This window comes from Cydia strobilella, chromosome Z, assembly GCF_947568885.1.
Source record: "Cydia strobilella chromosome Z, ilCydStro3.1, whole genome shotgun sequence".
Lineage (NCBI taxonomy): Eukaryota > Metazoa > Arthropoda > Insecta > Lepidoptera > Tortricidae > Cydia > Cydia strobilella.
The window spans coordinates 18,271,521-18,292,900 of NC_086068.1; the positions used below are offsets into that span (position 1 = coordinate 18,271,521).

Genomic DNA, 21,380 nt, shown 5'->3' on the forward strand with positions numbered 1-21,380 from the left:
TTTATAATTTGCCTTCGGCATTTTACAAACGGCGTCGTCAATTTACAAACGTGAAAAAGTTTGCCCGGATTCTTACAAAATTCCTGCGACATATATACTCTTTATTGTACAAAACACAAGTACAAAGGCGAACTTATCCCTTTAAGGGATTTCTTCCAATTAATCGTTGAGAAGATGAGAATTGATGAAGAACGGTAATAGACAAATATAGCACTGACTACAATAGACTAGAGGAAAGTCAATAAAATTATAAAAGAGGGCGAAAATAAGTAAAATAAGATAAAAATGAGAAGTAAATTAGATGTAAGTAAAAGTTTTATGAGCCAGACTACAAGATGTTCTGCATAAGTAAGTACTAGGTAGGTATATCCGGGTTACTATGATTTTGTATTTTCCAAAACGGTAATTTCGTTTATTCTGCATATATTAAATGGTCGATAAATTATAATGTCTGTTAAATGCACAGGAACATAAATAAAACTAAAATACTTTCTGACAAACTGTACTTAGTATGTACAACAAAGTGCCAAAAATTTAGAAATACGACCATGTTGCTCATACATCACTGTCCGATATTTAATACCTTGCCCGCTACGCTACCTAAACATCATATCGGTATCATCCGTTAGCCTGTTAAATCTTTCTTATTCTTAGCTACCAGATTTCAAATATATAACGGCATAAGGCATAATTAATACATTCGTATAATTTTACATTTTGTATTCGTACTCATAAAATCAATTATCTCCGAAATGTTTCGTGATTCTTAGAGCGTGCGCAAAAGTACATAATTCTCATATTATGTTCTTTCGTGACTTTACTATGTATGTAAGTTGAGTGTTAAATACAGCGGAGCTACTTAAGCGAAAACAAGGGGGAACCAGAAGGTGGTTCAATATCGTGTGTTGGAACACGCATGCGCCGCAGCCATCGACCTGTCGTGCACCTGCCGCGGAAACTTCTCGCCGACGACTCCGCTACTAGCAAGTCGCTTTACATATTATATTATAGCCTAAGAACCCACTAGAAAACTGTAATTCGTCGAGGATTGCTATCAAATATGTAACCCTTATTGAGGCTGAGGCAATTTAGCTACCACATGCGAAACTCCACTCATGTGTTCTATAACTCCACATTCAATTAGTAAGACTTGGTTGTAATTTTTGAACTGCCAGCACGTGTACTTAAGGGTTACTTTATTCTACAAGTACTTTTTTTTCATGTTCGGTCTCTGTAACCATTGCCAAAATAGTATTGTATACAATCTTGATATAATGGAGAGCTTTTCAGTCGAGTCCCGTGTTAAGAGGCCGGTGTCGATTTTAGTCGCAAAAATTTAAAATTGATAGATTTAGTCGGTGAAATTGTACACCTTTTGTTACCTAATTGAAATAACAAGTACTGGTTTCTATTAGCACGTCTTCTTATCTTACCTTTTATCAGAGCAATTCTTTGAAAACAGACTCAATAAATTAGTAATGTTTGCTTTTCTGATGGATGTTTAGGTAAACGCGCGTAAAGCACTGATTTTGTCGATCTTATTTGTAAATTTCATAAAGTTTGGACTGCTGAACATGGTAATTTTATATTACACATGAAAATCGACTTAATTTCAACGTAATTTTTATGATAATTAAACAATCTACAACATTTGCTGAAACTATTCTTATACATCAATTTGTATAATGTACCACCATACATTTTTAATGAATTTTTAAAAACTGCCCCTTCTTTTCATATATTACCGGTGACGCACGTTCGCGACCTCATTATTAAAAGGCAAGGTGAGAAAACGTGCTAATAGAAACCAATACTTGTTATTTAGATATTACGTAACAAAACGTGTATAATTTCAACGACTAAATCTATCAATTTTACATTTTTGCTCCAAAATCGACTACGGCCTCTTAAAGCCACGAAGCTTGCTGAGTAGCCTTAATTGGGTGCTGTAACTTTTTCTACGAGTTAACAAAAATATTACTTTAAACTAAGTAGTAGAATCATATAGGTAAACAAACCAAAAGTATACAGCTAAAATACGCGAGCTGCCGCGGCCCGTGATACCTTCATACTCGTACGCGCCCCGGCCGCCGGCCCCGGCGCCCCCGGCGGGTTGGTCAACGACACCTTCTTGTACCTCATGAGGCCCTGGTACCTGCTCCTTGCTAAATTCAATTTTTAGACTGTTTTTTTCTCGATTTTAGCCATCGTAGCCTATGGAGACTATAACAAGCAACGCTTAGCGGTTTTCGTAGTCTATGGATGTCACTCATGAAGCAATTGTTTCTACACTTTCTACTATACAACCTAAAATAAGTAATAAATTTGAGCTATCGTTTTGTTTCATCCTTTTGACCGCGATGAGCTATGATTGGTCAATTTGATTATAGTCGCCTAAACCATTTCAAAATAGTACATTTCGATGCTAGTGCGGAAAGTATGTCATTACTTCACGAGTACCGAGATGAGTTCTCTTCAGAGACTAACTTCTGCTGTTTCGATTTATTTCTTCCGATACAATAAAATGATCATCTTATGAAACTGTGTAGATCTGCGTCAAAAAAAACATCTATATTATTAATTTTTAGGGACAACTCACACGACCAAAATGTTTCTACTTCACGACCTAATGTTTCCTAAGGCAGTTTCCCTGTATCTCTTATACTTTAGGATTTCCCCATACTGTCTGTAAGTTGTAAATAAATTGTTAATAGCACATTGTTACTTTTATAATTTAAGTATAAAAGCAAATAAATGTTAATTTATCGATTTTTATTTTATTTTTCAATTAACTAGCCTTCTTTGTATTACCTATACAAAATAATGATAATTCAGTGATAGTAATTCAATTCAATTTATAAAAAAAAGTATGCAATTTTTCATCAATGTTTTCTTAAACCGACTTTACAGACAACAATTTTTCGACATTTGGATTAGTTAGCGAGATACCTTAGTAGGGAATGCAAACCGGTTTTTAATTGTATGGCAAAACCGAAACTTCATACAAATCAAAACCGGTTTGCATTCCCTAGACCTTAGATCTTAACAAGTCTAACCGTTTTGGATTAAAAATATTTACTTACCTATTGGCTATATCGTTTCTATCTATGAGTAGGGTAAAGGCACCAGTGCTCAGCCATGCACCAGTGGCCAGCCTTTCTTGCTTATTTTTGGCTGTAATTATCAAACCTTTTCTAATTTTCATGTGAAAAGTAGGTGATGTTATAGATTGACAAACTATTAATTGAAAATTTGTAAAAAAAAATTAAAGGATTGTCTAGCATAAACCACAACACTACTTCAAAGAAGTGCTGTTTTCTGACATGAAGGATCATGTGATATGCGCCATTTTTTTTGGAGTGTCACATGGTATTTTGATAAGTCGTTAACAGCCGAATTATGATTTCTTGTTATAAGAATGTGGACTGCATCACATTATTAATACTTATTCTAGCTGAAAAAAGTGAAAAATAAATATAAATCCATATAAAAGTAACATTTTTAAGGTGGCTGATGACTATTGGGAACTAAATTTTTGTACGAAATCCAATAGTTCGCCTCCCTTGGCTGACTACTGGGCTTATGACAGTAATTTTGAAAAGGTCGTAAACCCAGAAGTCAGCCGGGGGAGGCTGACCATAGGAATCAGAACTTTTTTTTATTTTCAAAATAAATCTGTTATTAAGCCAAGCACCTTTAAATATTTACATTATTATGACTTTCTTTGATTGAAATAAGTAACTACCCAGTAGACAGCCTGTGGCTGACCAGTGGACATTGACATCGCGGAACTCATAGCCCACTAATCAGCCGTTAAAATGGGATGGCTGGACACTGGGTACTTAAAGGCTGTCTATTGGTACTGTAGTATGTGTAGAGAGAGGGCAATAGAGAGTACTCTCTCCAGGCGGGTGTTATGCCTGGGGACCGAAGTCCACTGCGAGTTAGTCAGAAGGAGTATATATAGTAAGTGACATTTGAAACTTCGTAAGCGCGATGTAGGTTTCTAGCTAATTGCGTTCTAGCTCCCTAACGCCATCTGTTAGATGACGTCGACAGTGGCAGCTAGTGGGGACGCCACATCAGCCCCCCTTTGAGCGGAGGGGTCAGCGACGACGTATGAAGCGTGCAGCGAAACCAGGTGTGTGCTCGAGCCAGTGTGGCGAGCGAAGATGCTCAGAGTCACAGGCGAGCAGAGCTGCTCAGAGCCAGTGTGACGAGCGCAGTTGCTCAGAGCCAGAGCGGCGAACGGAGAGAGAGAGAGAGAGAGAGAGAAGTTGAGTGCCAGGCATGAATATTTACAAGATATTTACAGGATATAATACATATGTACAGAACTGTACATAGGCATGTAAGTTGGCACACTTAGAGAGGAAACTGGTTTGCTGCGAGGCGGCGTCATCAGGATCTTGAGGTCTTCATGGCTGTCCAATGTCGGAAAGTCACCAATGTAGTATGTGTAGAGAGAGGGCAATAGAGAGTACTCTCTCCAGGCGGGTGTTATGCCTGGGGACCGAAGTCCACTGAGAGTTAGTCAGAAGGAGTATATATATAGTAAGTGACATTTGAAACTTCGTAAGCGCGATGTAGGTTTCTAGCTAATTGCGTTCTAGCTCCCTAACGCCATCTGTTAGATGACGTCGACAGTGGCAGCTAGTGGGGACACCACAGTACACAAGGGGCTGATTACTGGCAAAAACGCACTTTCATTATATTTAATGAAATATTTCCAAAAGCAACATTTAAAAACGTTTTATTCTTAACAAAACTTAAACTATATGAAATTCTTGAACAGTAAAAACTTTAATAATTCTTATATGTCAATTAGTACGCAAATGAAACGATCTTGAACATAGAAATTTCGTAAAAAGGCTGACTACTGGTGCCTTTACCCTACTAAGTGGCGCGTTTGCACGCTGCAGAGTATACTCCCCAGTCCAATGCCCTTTACCCTAAAGATATCAATCTACCGACACAGAAGTTAAAAATATGAACACTAAGTACACCTACATAGAGTCTGTGTGGAAAGAGAAGCTCTACCTACGCTTTAATTCTCACTATTTAGTTTACTATCTACTTAACAAATATTAAGATCTAAATATAAAGGTGCCAGCTCTTCTCGAGCCTGCTGGTATTGAAAGAGACGATGGTAAGAGACCAGACGGAATGTCACTAATTCCTTGGAAGATGTAACGGGTGCTGGTGTGGGACGCCACATGTGTAGACACCCTAGCCCCGTCTCATCTCCACGGAACTACTGCAAAAGCTGGCGCAGCGGCAGAGGCTGTGTCAAGACTCTTGGCCCGTGGGGTCCGAACGCGTCTACACTTTTTAAGGAATTATCTAAAATAATAGTAGACGTCACCGGTGATCGTAGAGCTGGCAGCTGGCGGGCATCTACTGCACCATGCCGCAGGGGAATAGTTTTTAGTTTTTTTAACCGACTTCAAGATTTCAAAGGAGGAGGTTCTCAATTCGGTTGTATGTTTTTTTTTATGTTTGTTACTCCATAACTCCGTCATTTCTGGACCGATTTTGAAAATTCTTGTGTTGATTGTAAGTATATACATACAGATTGGTCCCGTTTTTGTCAAAAAAGCAGTTCTGATGATGGGATCCATGAGGAATCGAGGGAACTTCTCAAATGTTAAAGGCATACATATAGTGATTTTAGTATTTTCATCAACAAATCAAGCACATACATTTAAAAGAGCGACATTTGATGAAGTGGAACTGCTGATGATGATCAGAACGGAACTCTTTAATGACGCGTAGTTCACGTTTGGCGATTTGTCCTCTTCGTTATGTTTGTTGAGCAAGTTAGGTTTTCAAGAAACATTTTTGTTAAGCTCGAGTTCTGATGATGGGATTCATGAGGAATCGAGGGAACTCCTCAAATGTGAAAGGCATACATATAGTGATATTTGTATTTTTATAAATAAATCCAGCACTTCCATTTTAATAAGTGACATTTGATGAAGTGGAACTGCTGATGATGATCAGAACGGAACTCTTCAATGACGCATGTCCTCTTCGTTATGTTTGTTAAGCAAGTTAGGTTTTCAAGAAACATTTTTGTCAAGCTCGAGTTCTGACTTCTGATGATGAGACCCACGAGGAACCGAGGGAACTCCTCAAATGTGAAAGGCATACATATAGTGATTTTTGTATTTTCATCAACAAATCCAGCATTTACATTTAAAAAAGTGACATTTGATGAAATGGAAACTGCTGATAATGATCAGAATGGAACTCTTCAATGACACATAGTTCACGTTTGGCGATTTGTTCTCTTCCTTATGGACCCAGACCTAAACTTGGACCCGGACTCGGACCCGGACCCGGGTCTGGACGTGGACCCCAACTCGGACCCGGACCCGAACCGAACTCTGACCCAAACTTGGACCCGGGTAGCCGGACACGGACCCGGACTCTGATCCGGACCCAGACCCGGACCCGGAAATGCTACTAGAAAAGTGGGTTAGGTGGGTGGTTGGTTTTGAACTGCGATTCTCACAGAACAGAACTGCTATCAGAAAAGTAGGTTAGGTTAGAGCTGTGACCCTTACAGAAACGAAATGCTATCAGAAAAGTAGGTTAGGTTAGGTTAGAACTGCGACCCTTACAAAAACGAAATGCTACTAGAAAAGTGGGTGGTTTTACCTCCTTTTCTACATAATTAGGCAAAAGATGCTGTCTTTTCATTTCATTGTCTGGAATCTAAGAGTGCACCATCAATAAGTGAACTTTCAGTGGCCCCCTTTGAAGTCGTTTTTTTTCTTAAAAATTATATTTTATTTAGTTTTAGCTTAGTTTTATTTATTTATAGTTTTAGTTTTTAAGTTTTATTTGTTTTAAATAAATGTTTATATTATGTCTTAAAAAATGTATATAAAGGTTATGATGTAAATTAAAAAGCACTATGGTCACAAAGTTGTTGACGATATAATTTTGTACTATGGCGTGAAATGATCAATGTTTTCTTCAAATAATTATGATCTAGTTGAGTAGCTACATTATCGATTCCGCAGCCCGGGGGGTCTAAAACTCTCACCCCATCTTCATTCAAAATAAAATTCACGATCACAATAGCTACCTTCACAAGACCCGTTCTTATCTCTGACTATTCCAATTTAGATCCTATTAATAGAAGTATAGTGAATAATATCTGGTCTATCGTACTGATCATTTCGCAGTAGACACTCGATTTTTTATAGGGCAACCATGTCAGCATTTATTGGCTGTTTTGTAAATTCGAAACAGTCACGAAATGCACAATCATCCCCAACTATTGGCTGTGTAAACATTTCAAATTTAAGGTTAACATTTCGTTGGTTAGTTCAGTGAATCTGTGTGCATTTGCTTTAAGTACGCACGTACTTATTCGTTTAAACTTTAATAAAAGTTTACACAAATAATCTGATTTAAAGTAGTGAAATATTCCTAAATAGGGGATATTACTGCAATGTTCTGCCACCAGAGTGCAGCACTAGCCTTTTTAGTAAACTATAGAGTAACTTATACATACTGTACCTTAACAGGTTTTTGACAAATTTTCAGAGATAATTAAATATGACATTGATGCATCAAGGCGGTTTGTTTACAGAGGACCTACCGGAAAACGCGAATCCGAAATTTCGCTATGTGTCTCTTTATCGCTCGAATATGCAAGAGTGACAGAGATGTTAGATAACGAAATTTCGATTTTCTTGTTTCGGGATAGACCCTCAGATTGCGGTAGTGGCGCCTCCTTCGCAGAGTTTCGCGTAATATTTCCTATTGATACGACGTAAGTTAGATATTAGCATCAGTTTGGCACTGACAAAAACGCCATCTGTAACGTAATTTACTTTCTATGCATCTCGCTCGTACTCCCATATTAGTGCGAGCTAGATGCAAAGAAAGTAAATTACGTTCTCGATGGCGTTTATGTCAGTGCCAAACTGATGGTAGCGGTGCTGTACTGTACCTACCTAAATGTAATAGGTAAGTTTTAGAACTAAATAAGAACCGCCTTATTTAAAAAAAAACAAACATTTAAGTTACTAAATTAATTGCTAATCAGTATTCAGTAGATACATTTTTAGTTCATTAATAACATTGATATTTTGCCGAAATATAGTGTCAATGTAAAGTTGTTTATAATTTCCACACATAGGTTTTTATCAATCGGAAATATAATAATCTAAAGGCTTAAAAAAATATAGTCTTATATAGTAGCAAAAAGATGTAGCGCCTCTGGCCCATACTCGTATCGCCGTTACACAATGAACGGGAAAGACGGAACGGAACAGGTGAGCAAATATCCTTTCCCATCTCCGCTCCGGAGCACTAAAGTCATTTAGGAAATAATACCTAATCCGCATTGACGCGCCACAATAACATGGACTCGTAATCGGCACAATGGGAATTAGAAGTGCGGCCCGTTGTCGGAAATTGGTCTTGGGCATGGCCAAGGCTCTGAGCCGTGAAATTGTCAAGCCATTGACAGCGGGCGTTAGTAAAAACATGACAACATGTCAAAACTGACCAGATTAGGTAGGAGACAAGTGACGCGCATTGTTCGCGGGGTATAGAAATTGGTGTGGGCTCCTCGACACCTACGCGGCCGGCGGGAATGCGGGATGACAGTGTTTGCACATCGGATTGTTCAGACGGATAATCGCCGGCTCTAAAAATTAAGCACGCCCCCATTCACAAATTTGTTGAAAGCTCTCATTGTGGCCGTCAACGTGTCTAATAACGATATTATTGTTATAGAATGGGTTCTTATTTAATTACTAGCGTTTAATTCATAGTCAACATTATTATCAGATATAGGTTAGGTCAAGTTGGGTAAGTGCAACATACTTTATTTTGCTTGGGGCAAGAGAAACAGTATGATGATTCCATACAAGTGTTTCCCTTGCCCCGGTGTTTGGAGCGGAAAAAATCAAAATAGGTAAATTATCTAGATTTACGTCAAAACAGTGCTTGTTGTGTTTTCGTTTCTCAGTTTGACTGCCATATCGTTACGTAAATATTTCATTTGCAAAAACATGGCCGTGGGATAAAAGCAGACAGGGCGATATCGGCCTACTTATTGTTTTAGTATATATACAATATATATATATTTTAATTTTAGCAATGAAAGTTTGTGAATTTAGCTCAATAATTACTACAAGCTTATATTTAAGTCATAATATGTAAACCTCACGTGCAACGATTAAATAATAATTTTTAACAAAAAAAACCGACTTCAATGGGGGATGCCGCTGAAAGCATTCTTAGATTCCAGACAATGAAATGAAAAAGACAGCATCTTTTGCCTAATTATGTAGAAAAGGAGGTAAACCGACCCACTTTTCTAGTAGCATTTCGTTTTTGTAAGGGTCGCAGTTCTAACCTAACCTAACCTACTTTTCTGGTAGCATTTCGTTTCTGTAAGGGTCACAGATCTAACTTAACCTAACCTACTTTTCTGATAGCAGTTCTGTTCTGTAAGAATCGCAGTTCAAAACACACCCACCCACCAAACCCACTTTTCTAGTAGCATTTCCGGGTCCGGGTCTGGGTCCGGATCTGAGTCCGGGTCCGTGTCCGGCTGTCCGGGTCCAGATTTGGGTCAGAGTTCGGTCCGGGTCCGGGTCCAAGTTGGGGTCCATGTTCAGACCCGGGTCCGGGTCCGAGTCCGGGTCCAAGTTTGGGTTTGGGTCCATAAGGAAGAGAACAAATCGCCAAACGTGAACTATGTGTCATTGAATAGTTCCATTCTGATCATCATCAACAGTTCCACTTCATCAAATGTCACTTTTTTAAATGTAAATGCTGGATTTGTTGATGAAAATACAAAAATCACTATATGTATGCCTTTCACATTTGAGGAGTTCCCTCGGTTCCTCGTGGGTCTCATCATCAGAACTCGAGCTTGACAAAAATATGTCTTAAAAACTTAAGTTGCTTAACAAACATAAAGAAGTGGACAAATCGCCAAACGTAAACTATGCGTCATTAAAGAGTTCCATTCTGATCATCATCAGCAGTTCCACTTCATCAAATGTCACTTTTTAAAATGGAAATGCTGGATTTGTTGATAAAAATACAAAAATCGCTATATGTATGCCTTTCACATTTGAGGAGTTCCCTCGATTCCTCATGGATCCCATCATCAGAACTCGAGCTTGACAAAAATGTTTCTTGAAAACCTAACTTGCTTAACAAACATAACGAAGAGGACAAATCGCCAAACGTGAACTATGCGTCATTGAAGAGTTCCGTTCTGATCATCATCAGCAGTTCCACTTCACCAAATGTCACTTTTTAAAATGGAAGTGCTGGATTTGTTTATAAAAATACAAAAATCACTATATGTATGCCTTTCATATTTGAGGAGTTCCCTCGATTCCTCATGGATCCCATCATCAGAACTCGAGCTTGACAAAAATGTTTCTTGAAAACCTAACTTGCTTAACAAACATAACGAAGAGGACAAATCGCCAAACGTGAACTATGCGTCATTGAAGAGTTCCGTTCTGATCATCATCAGCAGTTCCACTTCATCAAATGTCACGTTTTTAAATGTAAGTGCTTGATTTGTTGATGAAAATACTAAAATCACTATATGTATGCCTTTAACATTTGAGGAGTTCCCTCGATTCCTCATGGATCCCATCATCAGAACTGCTTTTTGACAAAAACGGGACCAATCTGTATGTATATACTTACAATCAAAAAAAAAATTTTCAAAATCGGTCCAGAAATGACGGAGTTATGGAGTAACAAACATTAAAAAAAAAAAACATACAACCGAATTGAGAACCTCCTCCTTTGAAATCTTGAAGTCGGTTAAAAAGTAAGCACACTCTCAGCGCCACGTGGGCCGCCGGCGGCCCACAAATTTTCGAGTACAGTAGGCCACTATGATTTATGAGTAACTTTATCAGCGGGCCACGTCGTCCGGCGGCGCCCACAAGCATACGAGTGCAGCACGCCACTATATTTTTTTGAAGATTTTACGGACAGGCCACATGGTACGCCGGCGGCCCACAAAAGTTCCAGTGCCGCAGGCCACTATGATTTTTCATTATTTTTAATTGGCTTTATCAGCAGGCCATGTGGGCGGCCTGCGGACCACAGTGTAAACTTTACCGGCAGGCCACGTGGTACGCAATGATCCCACAAAAATCGAATTGCCATATTTTCATCTTGCGACTCCTCTTCTTGTATAATGCAGATACGGTGCCCTATTGATATGCCGAAAAAAAATTCGCCGATTTTTGTTTCGCCGACAACGATTCGCCGACGGGTTCTTTGGCCGAGTAACGATTGGCAGAATCTCATTACGCATAATAGTCGTTTGCAAGAGTAGTCAATAAGCAGAGCAATTGATACGCATATTTACTATTCGTAGAATAATCTTTTGGAAACTATCATAATTACCCGAGAAACCATTGATCAAAACACAATAGGTCGAATTTGGGTCGAATGTTCATTTGGCATTAATATAGATTAGCAGAACTTCTCCCTTATTTATGGCTAGACTAGGACATGACTAACCTACACAGTAACTTTTAGTTTGAGTCTGATAAAGATGGTTTTGATACATTTAATTGTCTACTTATGTTCACTAACAGAAGTTACCATAAAATTAAAACCTATATTGTATAGGTTTTAATTTAACCTATACCTATCTATACTATGCTTTTGTTCATAGTTAGATTAAAAATTGGTTTAGGTTAAAAATTCGGTTGTGGCTATGTTATTTTTTAGGGTTCCGTACCCAAAGGGTAAAAACGGGACCCTATTACTAAGACTCCTCTGTCCGTCTGTCTGTCTGTCACCAGGCTGTATCTCATCAACCGTGATAGCTAGACAGTTGAAATTTTCACAAATGATGTATTTCTGTTGCCGCTATAACAAGAAATACTAAAAAGTACGGAACCCTCGGTGGGCGAGTCCGACTCGCACTTGTCCGGTTTTTAAGTAAAGCCTGACCAGGATCACGCGCCATGTTGCGGAATTTCACTGGAACTAATTTTTTCATACTATACTGAACTGTCACCCTATACATGAGAATAAACAACGCCCTCTTGACAATGATCATATATTACTGGTCAGGCTTTATGTTTACGGATTACTCCGAGACCCGTGGTTCGAAATGTTTTTTTTTTGTTTTTGTTTGAAAGGAGGTACCTTCAAGGTGGTCCCATATTAATCTGGTTCTGATCTGATGATGGGAACCTTGAGGAATTGAGGGAACTTTCAAATTTTAAAGGCACGTGTATAGTGATTTCGTTGTTTTCTAAAGTAACTAAAGCATTTCCTCCCGAAAACCACCAATTTGATGTAGTGCAACTGTAGCCTTACCACGAGTTTGGCACTACATATTCGCTAACGTCTTCGTAACTTACTTTTTAATCTTTTTATACATATACTTAACGCATATACTTAAAAAAGGATTATATTTTATTTCATCCTTTTTTGTCGGTTTTTTTTGTAAGAAGTTTTTATTTTGAAAATAACGATGTATAAAATGTGAAACGTTATTCGACTAAACATTGCTTAAACGAAAAGATTACTCTGCCAAATGAAAATCGTCCAAAAATAGTTCTGCTAATTTACATAGAAGCGAACTGAACAGTATGCGAACCAAGAGTCTGCGTAACGTTAGTCGACCAAAAGTTACATCTGCAAATAAATCACTCTGCGAACCGATGTTCGGCGAATCGTTGTCTGCGAATCGATAATCTGCTAAAAATTATTCGGAGAATCATTAGGTACCCTGCAGATACAGAATAGGCTTACGCGTGGTACGGCATCAAAAATAGGTAACTTTCCTTCTGTTTTGAAATTATGAAATTTTATTTGTGTCATTTAAAACTCAACCAGACATTTCTTTTGTTTTCATTTAACAAAATCGACGGTCTCTTTTATGGCGTTGCCCTTGAGTTTTGTGTTATCAAGGTGCCAATATGTTTCCAATTTACAATGCCCAGGTTATAATAAATAATAAAAAAGCTTTTTATTTCCACATCACATTGCAAAAAATGACTACATATTTTCAATATAATCTGATGTAGATCCCTTTTGGGTAAAAGCCTCCTCACACTTTCTCCATTTGTCTCTATCTTGGGCTGTCTTTAACTATTCTGTGCCTGCTACCGAGATGATGTCTTCCGTCCATTTTCTTTTTGGCTTGCCCTTATGTCTTCTCCCTGCTGGTCCTGTCCATTTTGTAGATTCTAGTGTCCATCTTCTGTCGTTGTACCTAGCTATATGCCCTGCCCATTGCCATTTGAGGCGTAGGCTTTGATGGAGAGCATCTGTAAGCTTGGTTTTCTTCCTTATGTTTTCACTCCTGATCTTTTGCACCTTTCTTATTTTTAGAAGACTCCTCTCCATTGCACGTTGGCAGGTTGTAATTGCATTTTTGACTTTACTGTAAAGACCCATGTTTGGCTTCCATATGTTAAGCTTGGTAGAATATTAGTGTCCATTACAATTTTCTTTAATGGTAGTGCATAATTACCTTTTTAGATTTCTCTGTGTGACCAAAACTTTTTCCATGAAATGTTTATGCGTCTGTTTACTTCGTCTTCGTTGATAGATGGGCTGAAGGATACTTGTTTTCCAAGATATATGTATTCATGGACATATTCAATTTCGGTACCTGCCACATATTTTTCTTTTTCTTTTAGTTGTGTTCATATGTAGTCCTACTATTTTACTTTCCTTATCTAGAGTGTTCATCATATTTTCCAGTTCAATGGCAGACTGCAAAAATTACAATGTCATCTGCAAAGCGTAGGTGACTTAGGTAACTACTTAACATCCTAATTCCTTTGCCCTCGGTTGCGCAATGCCCAGGTTAGACGTGGGTAAATACCTACTAGAATCAACTTGAGTTCATAGAAATAAAACTAATAAAGTGCTAAGACAACATTTGTATTTTTTCTAAAAAAAAACACAATTTAAGAGGATACACCGCGGGCGCGCGAAATCGCCTTTTCATACAAACGTAGTCCTCATTTTCCTCTCTGGATATATTAACATTATTAAAAATATTTTGACACGTTTATTGTTTGTCCGCTAAAAACAATTCTTTCTTTCTTTCAATTTTTAAAATTTTAGTTTGACCATAAAGATAAACTATTTTTGCTACAATAAGGTGAACATTTCCGAGCACATTGGGGAAAATTAATAAAGGTATAAAATATATGTGTGTTTTTTTTTGTATCTGCGCACTGGCTTTACATGCTACAAGCTGGGGTGGGCAATACAAAATGTATTTATTTTTCTAAAAGCTATGCTTACGAGTATATCCACGCGGATTTACAGTGTTGGTTTACGGACGTGTCCGTCCAGGCGCGTGACCAATTTTTGAATGTCGTGTTCCAAAAATTGGTCAATGGAAAATTTGGCCTGCTGTTTTAAAACGTTGACTTGTCAAGAACTAAAAATGTATTATGATTATGAGTTTCTGCTTTTGGTACGCCGGCGACCCACGTGGCCTGCGGGTAAAGTTGTCAAAAATCATACTGGTCTGCTACAACAGAATCAATGTGGGCCGCCGGCGGCCTACTTGGCCTGCCGGTAAAGTTACTAAATATCACAGCGGCCTTCTGGATTCGATTTTTTTGGTGCGGCCGGCAACCCACATGGCCTGCCATAAAAAAATCGTTTGTTCTATGGCGCTGAGAGTGTTAATGAACAACCTCATAAGGGCTATCTACAAGAATTACTCTTGTAGAGTGACGCACAATGGCCTCGTCTCGGAGGATATTCCAGTGAATGCGGGGGTGCGACAAGGGTGTCTTCTCTCTCCTTTCCTCTTCCTTGTTGTTCCGGATGGCATCATGCATTGACAATAAACGCCGCGGCATAGAGTGGGGACTCTCCAACATTTTAGAAGATCTGGACTATGCCGATGACCTATGCCTGCTGAGCCCCACACGCGCTGATATGCAAGCCAAGCTGGACGACCTTCGAAGTGAGGCAATGAAGACGGGACTCAAAGTCAACACCCGGAAGACCCAGGAGATGAGGTGCAGGGCGACAAGTACCGTGCCGCTCCTTATTGGCACAGAGGCCGTGGAGCAAGTCCACAATTTACTTACCTCGGGAGCGTCGTGTCGGAAACAGGAGGGACCGAAGAGGACATCGCTTCGAGAATAGCCAAAGCAAGAGCAACCTTCGCACAGCTTCGCCCCGTATGGCAATCAAGTAAACTGACACGGAGAGTCAAGGTCAGAATATTCCGATCAAACGTAAAAACCGTATTGCTGTATGGGAGCGAGACGTGGAAGGTCACAAAAGACATCTCGCGCCAGCTACAAGTCTGTATTAACCGCTGCCTCCGCCGCATTCTCGGTATATACTACAATATCAACCTGTGGAGATGCTGCAATGAGACTCCGATCGACCAGCAGATCAAGCGCCGGAAATGGAGTTGGATTGGGCATAAACTCCGAAGGGATCCTGAGCACATACCGAGGCAAGCCCTAGACTGGAATCCCCAAGGAAAGAGGAAACGTTGCCGTCCAAAGCAGACCTGGCGCCGGACTATCATTGCAGAGGCGAAGGCTATTGGGAAGACTTGGAGCGAAGTCGAGCACGAAGCTCAAGACCGATCCAGATGGCGGCGCACTGTGGACGCCCTCTGCCCCACCTAGGGGACATAGGACAATAAGTCAAGTAAGTCAAGCTTAATGAAAAGTAAATTGCTTAACTCATAGAAATTTTTGTATTTAGTTTCACCCGCATACAAGGGCCAAAATCGGATTTACTTCTCTCAAGTAATTATTTGTTCTCATTAAGTTTGGACCAAATAATACTTAGTCAATTACTTGCTAGTATTCATATTAAAACTTGTTTAAATATGTTGTGATCCAAAATAATGAATCATGATCAAAGAGGATATAATAAGATAGAGCGGTACTGTCATAGTAAATTTTGTAACCCCAGTAAATTCACTGCCATCTATCGACACACCTAAAACTAAAAATGAAGATTTATAAAAATACGTAAAAATGTAGGTATTTAAATATGGATAAAAAAAAATTATTTGCATTAAAATATTTTTATGATTATGACCTATGTTCTTTCACTGATACGCGTTAAAATTGTTAAATAACAAACGAAACCGTCAACGCCATCTATATGACAGTAGGCCAAAGCTAGTGGCGTCCTCTGAACGAGAATCAAATTTTCTTGTTTTTTTTTTAGACTGTATCCATCTATTACGGAGTCCTATCCGATCGGCGGCCCCCTTAAGTATTTTCCTCAGCATACCGGCCTATTATGATGCTGGTCAGCCTGTCTGTTACGGAATTAAGCATCATGCTCACGACTATGTTTTGTTGTAGCCCCGCCACTGAATCGGTGCATTTAGACATTTTCAATTATTTTTTTGACATTAGAACCTGGAAGGTCGTGACTCGTGTGTGTCACCGCCGACGCCGACGCATTGTTGAGTCAACTACGTGGGGCGATGTTGACGCAAACCCGTTTCATAAGCATACTCGTAAGGTACTCGCACGCAGCGCCTATCATGTTTGGACAATGAAGGATTTTCTCTACAACGAATGCCGCGGACGCAACTTTGCTTCGCTATAAAAAACAAAATTAATGTTTTGTTTGCGTTGCGCGTCTTGTTCTTTCATTTTTGTTGGATTAAAATAGGAAGTTCGGTTTGCTTACGAAGACGAATATAAATCCCATCATTTATTTGGTTGATTTACGACTATTGAATCCAGGTCATAACCGCGGGGTATTTTAAATTTTTAACCGACTTCAAAAAAGGAGGAGGTTATCAATTCGACCGTAATTTATTTCTTTGTATGTATGTTACCTCAGAACTCCGTCATTTCTGAACCGATATGGAAAATTATTTGTTTGTTAGAAAGTATATATATATTATCAAAGAGGATATAATAAGATAGAGTGGTACTGTCATAGTAAATTTTGTAACCCCAGTAAATTCACTGCCATCTATCGACACACCTAAAACTAAAAATGAAGATTTATAAAAATACGTAAAAATGTAGGTATTTAAGTATGGATAAATTTTTTTTATTTGCATTAATTATTTTTGTGATTTTGACCTATGTTCTTTCACTGATATGCGTTAAAATTGTTAAATAACAAATGAAACCGTCAACGCCATCTATACGACAGTAGGCCAAAGCTAGTAGCGCCCTCTGAACGAGAATCAAATTATCTTGATTTTCAAGGCACGTTTTTTTCTTAGACTGTATCGTCTGTATCCATCTATTACGGAGTTATATCTATCTTTGATATTATATATAGTATATAGGGTAGTTTAGCCAGCCGGCTGCCTCTGGTTCTCGGCCACTACGTAGTAAAACTGTAATAACATGATAACTTTCCCTATTTATTAAAAATGACGGTAATCGGATAAATTTAAGATTAAAGTGCAACTAAATGATGACAATATTGTTAAATGGGAATAAATGAATCGGATTGTAGGAAAAAAATGTAAAAAGCAAATGTAGGATTGTGATCGTTTATGTAAAGTTTTATTAGTAGGTATAGGAATGATTAAGATTATTTTATAGTTGGATTTTATGGCTTGTGGTTAATTTTAATGTTTAAAACTGTAAGTATAATATGTAAATGTAATCTGACATTCTGAGAATCTGACTTTTTGCGAATCTGGCATCCTGCTAATCTGACATTCTGCGTTCCTGGCATAAAGCGTTACAATTCTAGTTTCTTATGAGAAGAGGGACTTTCGAAATTAGAGTGTATTGATTGACTAATAGTGCGTTTTGGGACTAGTGCATTCGCCACCGGAAAGAGTCTAGGTGCCTAAACAAAATCGATGAATCATATCCATACTCATAAACAAACTAACAAACACATCATAAACTGTGCGTATCTCTAGAAACTTCCTGCCTCGCACAGCTAAACTGTGGAATGAACTGTCGCCTGCGGTATTTCCGGACCGATATGACCTTCAAACCTTCAAGAAAAGAGCGTATTCCCATCTTAAAGGCCGGCAACGCACTTACAACCCCTCTGGTGTTGCGGGTCTCCATGGGCGGCGGTAATCGCTTTCCATCAGGTGATCCGTCTGCTCGTTTGCCTCCTATTTCATAAAAAAAAATTCAACGTTAAACATTTTTTTTTATTGAATAGTGTTATCATATTTGTAGTTTTCTTCACATGTATTTCTTATAAAAAAAATTTTACGTTGACTGGTATACTTAGAATAAAATTGTTTTTTATATAAGTAAAGTTATTTTCATGTGAATTTTATGTGTATTTTTATCAAGTAAATTACTTATGCAAAATAAACTAATAATTTTTAAGAAAAAAAAACCGATTTCAATGGGGGCCGCTGACAGTTCACTTATTGTTGGTGGTGCACTCTTAGATTCCAGACAATGAAATGAAAAAGACAGCATCTTTTGCCTAATTATGTAGAAAAGGAGGTAAAACCACCCACTTTTCTAGTAGCATTTCGTTTTTGTAAGGGTCGCAGTTCTAACCTAACCTAACCTACTTTTCTGATAGCATTTTGTTTCTGTAATGGTCACAGCTCTAACCTAACCTAACCTACTTTTCTGATAGCAGTTCTGTTCTGTGAGAATCGAAGTTCAAAACCCACCACCCGCCTAACCCACTTTTCTAGTAGCATTTCCGGGTCCGGGTCTGGGTCCGGATCCGAGTCCAGGTCCGGGTCCGAGTTGGGGTCCATGTCCAGACCCGGATCCGGGTCCGCCCCGGGTCCAAGTTTGAGTCTGGGTCCATAAGGAAGAAAACAAATCGCCAAACGTGAACTATGTGTCATTGAAGAGTTCCATTCTGATCATCATCAGCAGTTCCACTTCATCAAATATCACTTTTTTAAATGTAAATGTAAATGTAAATGGATTTGTTGATGAAAATACAAAAATTACTATATGTATGCCTTTCACATTTGAAGAGTTCCCTCGGTTCCTCGTGGGTCTCATCATCAGAACTCGAGTTTGACAAAAATGTGTCTTGAGAACCTAACTTGCTTAACAAACATAACGAAGAGAACAAATCGCCAAACGTGAACTATGCGTCATTGAAGAGTTCCGTTCTGATCATCATCAGCAGTTCCACAGCAGTTCAAATGTCACTTTTTTTAATGTACGTGCTTGATTTGTTGATGAAAATACTAAAATCACTATATGTATGCCTTTAACATTTGAGGAGTTCCCTCGATTCCTCATGGATCCCATCATCAGAACTGCTTTTTTGACAAAAACGGGACCAATCTGTATGTATATACTTACAATCAAAAAAATAATTTTCAAAATCGGTCCAGAAATGTCGGAGTTATGGAGTAACAAACATAAAAAAGAAAAAAAAACAACCGAATTGAGAACCTCCTCCTTTGAAATCTTGAAGTCGGTTAAAAATGTTTCGTTTCGTCATCATTATTTTATTATAACATTTTTTAACGTAATGTTTAACGTTTGTATTTGTATTTTTTTTAAAGCAAACATTGAATTAGCACATTGGTGCTACATTTTATGCCTAATTTTCTTTATAATTTGACTGTCTCCTGCTATTATACTGTTATGCTTCTGCTTTAAATGTGTTTTTATGTAATTTCTTATTTTGTAATGCAGTGTTACGTAAAAAAAATTGATTGACTTTTTAATTTAATTTTTTTTTCTTTAAGGGGGGAGGTGTAGTGTGTGTACTATACCTTACCCTTACACACACACATGCATAGCTACTTTAGTATTTAAGGCCTTGTACCGTGTCATTTAAGCGTTGTAACTACGTATATACTCGAAGCTAGTCGTTTGTTACGTTACGTCGAACACCACACTCTCATCGAAATCAAAGTTACATATGTATAATCATCATCATCTTCTTGACGATGTCCTGGTTTCATCGTGGTTTTTGTTCAGAGACGAGCGTGAAACGTTATCATTACATTGGCAGGTCGTTTCGATACGAGTAAGATGCGAATAATGATAAAGGAAATATTCATCGCTGTCGACAGTAACCTTTGATATCTTAGTTGGAAAAATAGTAGATCAGTATCAGAATGTCGCTGTCGCCTCAGGCAGGATTTTTTCGTTGTTACCTCTGATAAAAAAGAATAGAACCAATATTGAATGGTGTAAAATCGTGTCGAGTGTGGTGCGGAGGTGTCCTGGGTGTGACGGACTGCCGGCGCCGGCACACGTGTCTGTGTTGTTGCAGTGTTGTCGTCTCGCGGCTAATTGCTGATTTATAGTTAAGCGAGATTTAGACTAGCAAGAACTTGCAAGCAATTTACGTTACATTGCTGACTACTAAGGTAAACTGCATTCAAAATGTTTATCAGATACCGCAATGTAATGAAAATTGCATGCAAGTTCTTGCTAGTCTAAACCACACTTTATACTGCGCGCGAGTGCTCCAAGCGACAGCTGCTAGCGGCGTGAAGTGCCCGCTGGCTCTTGTAACTACTTTGTATAGCATTTGATAAATACATGTACCTATGTATATTCAATTAAAGTTTCTGTTATCGATATCAAAGTACCTACCGCCTACCTACCTTTTTAGGGTTCCGTACGTCAAAAGGAAAAAACAGAACTGTTATAGGATCACTCGTGCGTCTGTCTGTATGTCTGTCTGTCTGTCCGTCTGTCACAGCCGATTTTCTCCTAAACTAGTGGACCAATCAAGTAGAAATTTGGGATACATATGTAATTTTGTGGCCCAAAGACGGGCATGTAAAGTAAATAAATGAATTTTAAACATGAGGGCCACTTTTGGGGGGTTTTTCAAACTATATCGTGTTACATATCAAATGAAAAAGCTCATTGTAAGAACTACAAATATATATTTTTTATAATTTTAGGATAGATATTTTAGAAGTTATTCAAGAAAATATGCAAAAATGACCATTTCCCTGCTCTCTTCGAAACTACTGGGTCTAACATTTTGAAAAAAAATACAAAAAATAGATCTTTACCTATAGACCACAGAAAAACCTAATAGAAATGTACAGTCAAGCGTGAGTCGCACTTAATTACTTAGTTTTTGATCCGACCCCTACAGACCCAATTTCGGGTATTTTCCCGGTAGGTATTTAATACCCGCCGTCGCCCATCTCTACTCGCGTTTCACATAAAAAATACATTGTTAAATTGTGTAATGTACGGAACCCTCCGAACGCGAGTCCGACTCGCACTTGGCCGGTTTTTATACAATAAAGTTCATACCTACATATACAGGGTGGCTAAAAAATAACGGCATTCCCATTGCCAGGGAGGTTTTGGGATTATACTGAGCAACTTTTACTATGGGACCAACCCCGAAATCGCGGGAAAAAAAATTACCCTCCCATAGAAAATGGACCAGCCAAAATGTATGAAACAGCCAGTTTTTTTTTCGCTATTTCGGGG

General features: G+C 38.5%; 1 long non-coding RNA gene across 1 annotated transcript in view; it reads right to left on the reverse strand.

Moving 5' to 3' along the window:
* Positions 1 to 19,395, reverse strand: part of LOC134754520 (uncharacterized) — a 246,645-nt gene extending 227,250 nt beyond the window's left edge. The window contains exon 1 of the long non-coding RNA XR_010128925.1: positions 19,359 to 19,395. This is a non-coding gene — a long non-coding RNA (uncharacterized LOC134754520). The remainder of the gene's footprint in view (positions 1 to 19,358) is intronic.
* Positions 19,396 to 21,380: the final 1,985 nt, after the last annotated feature.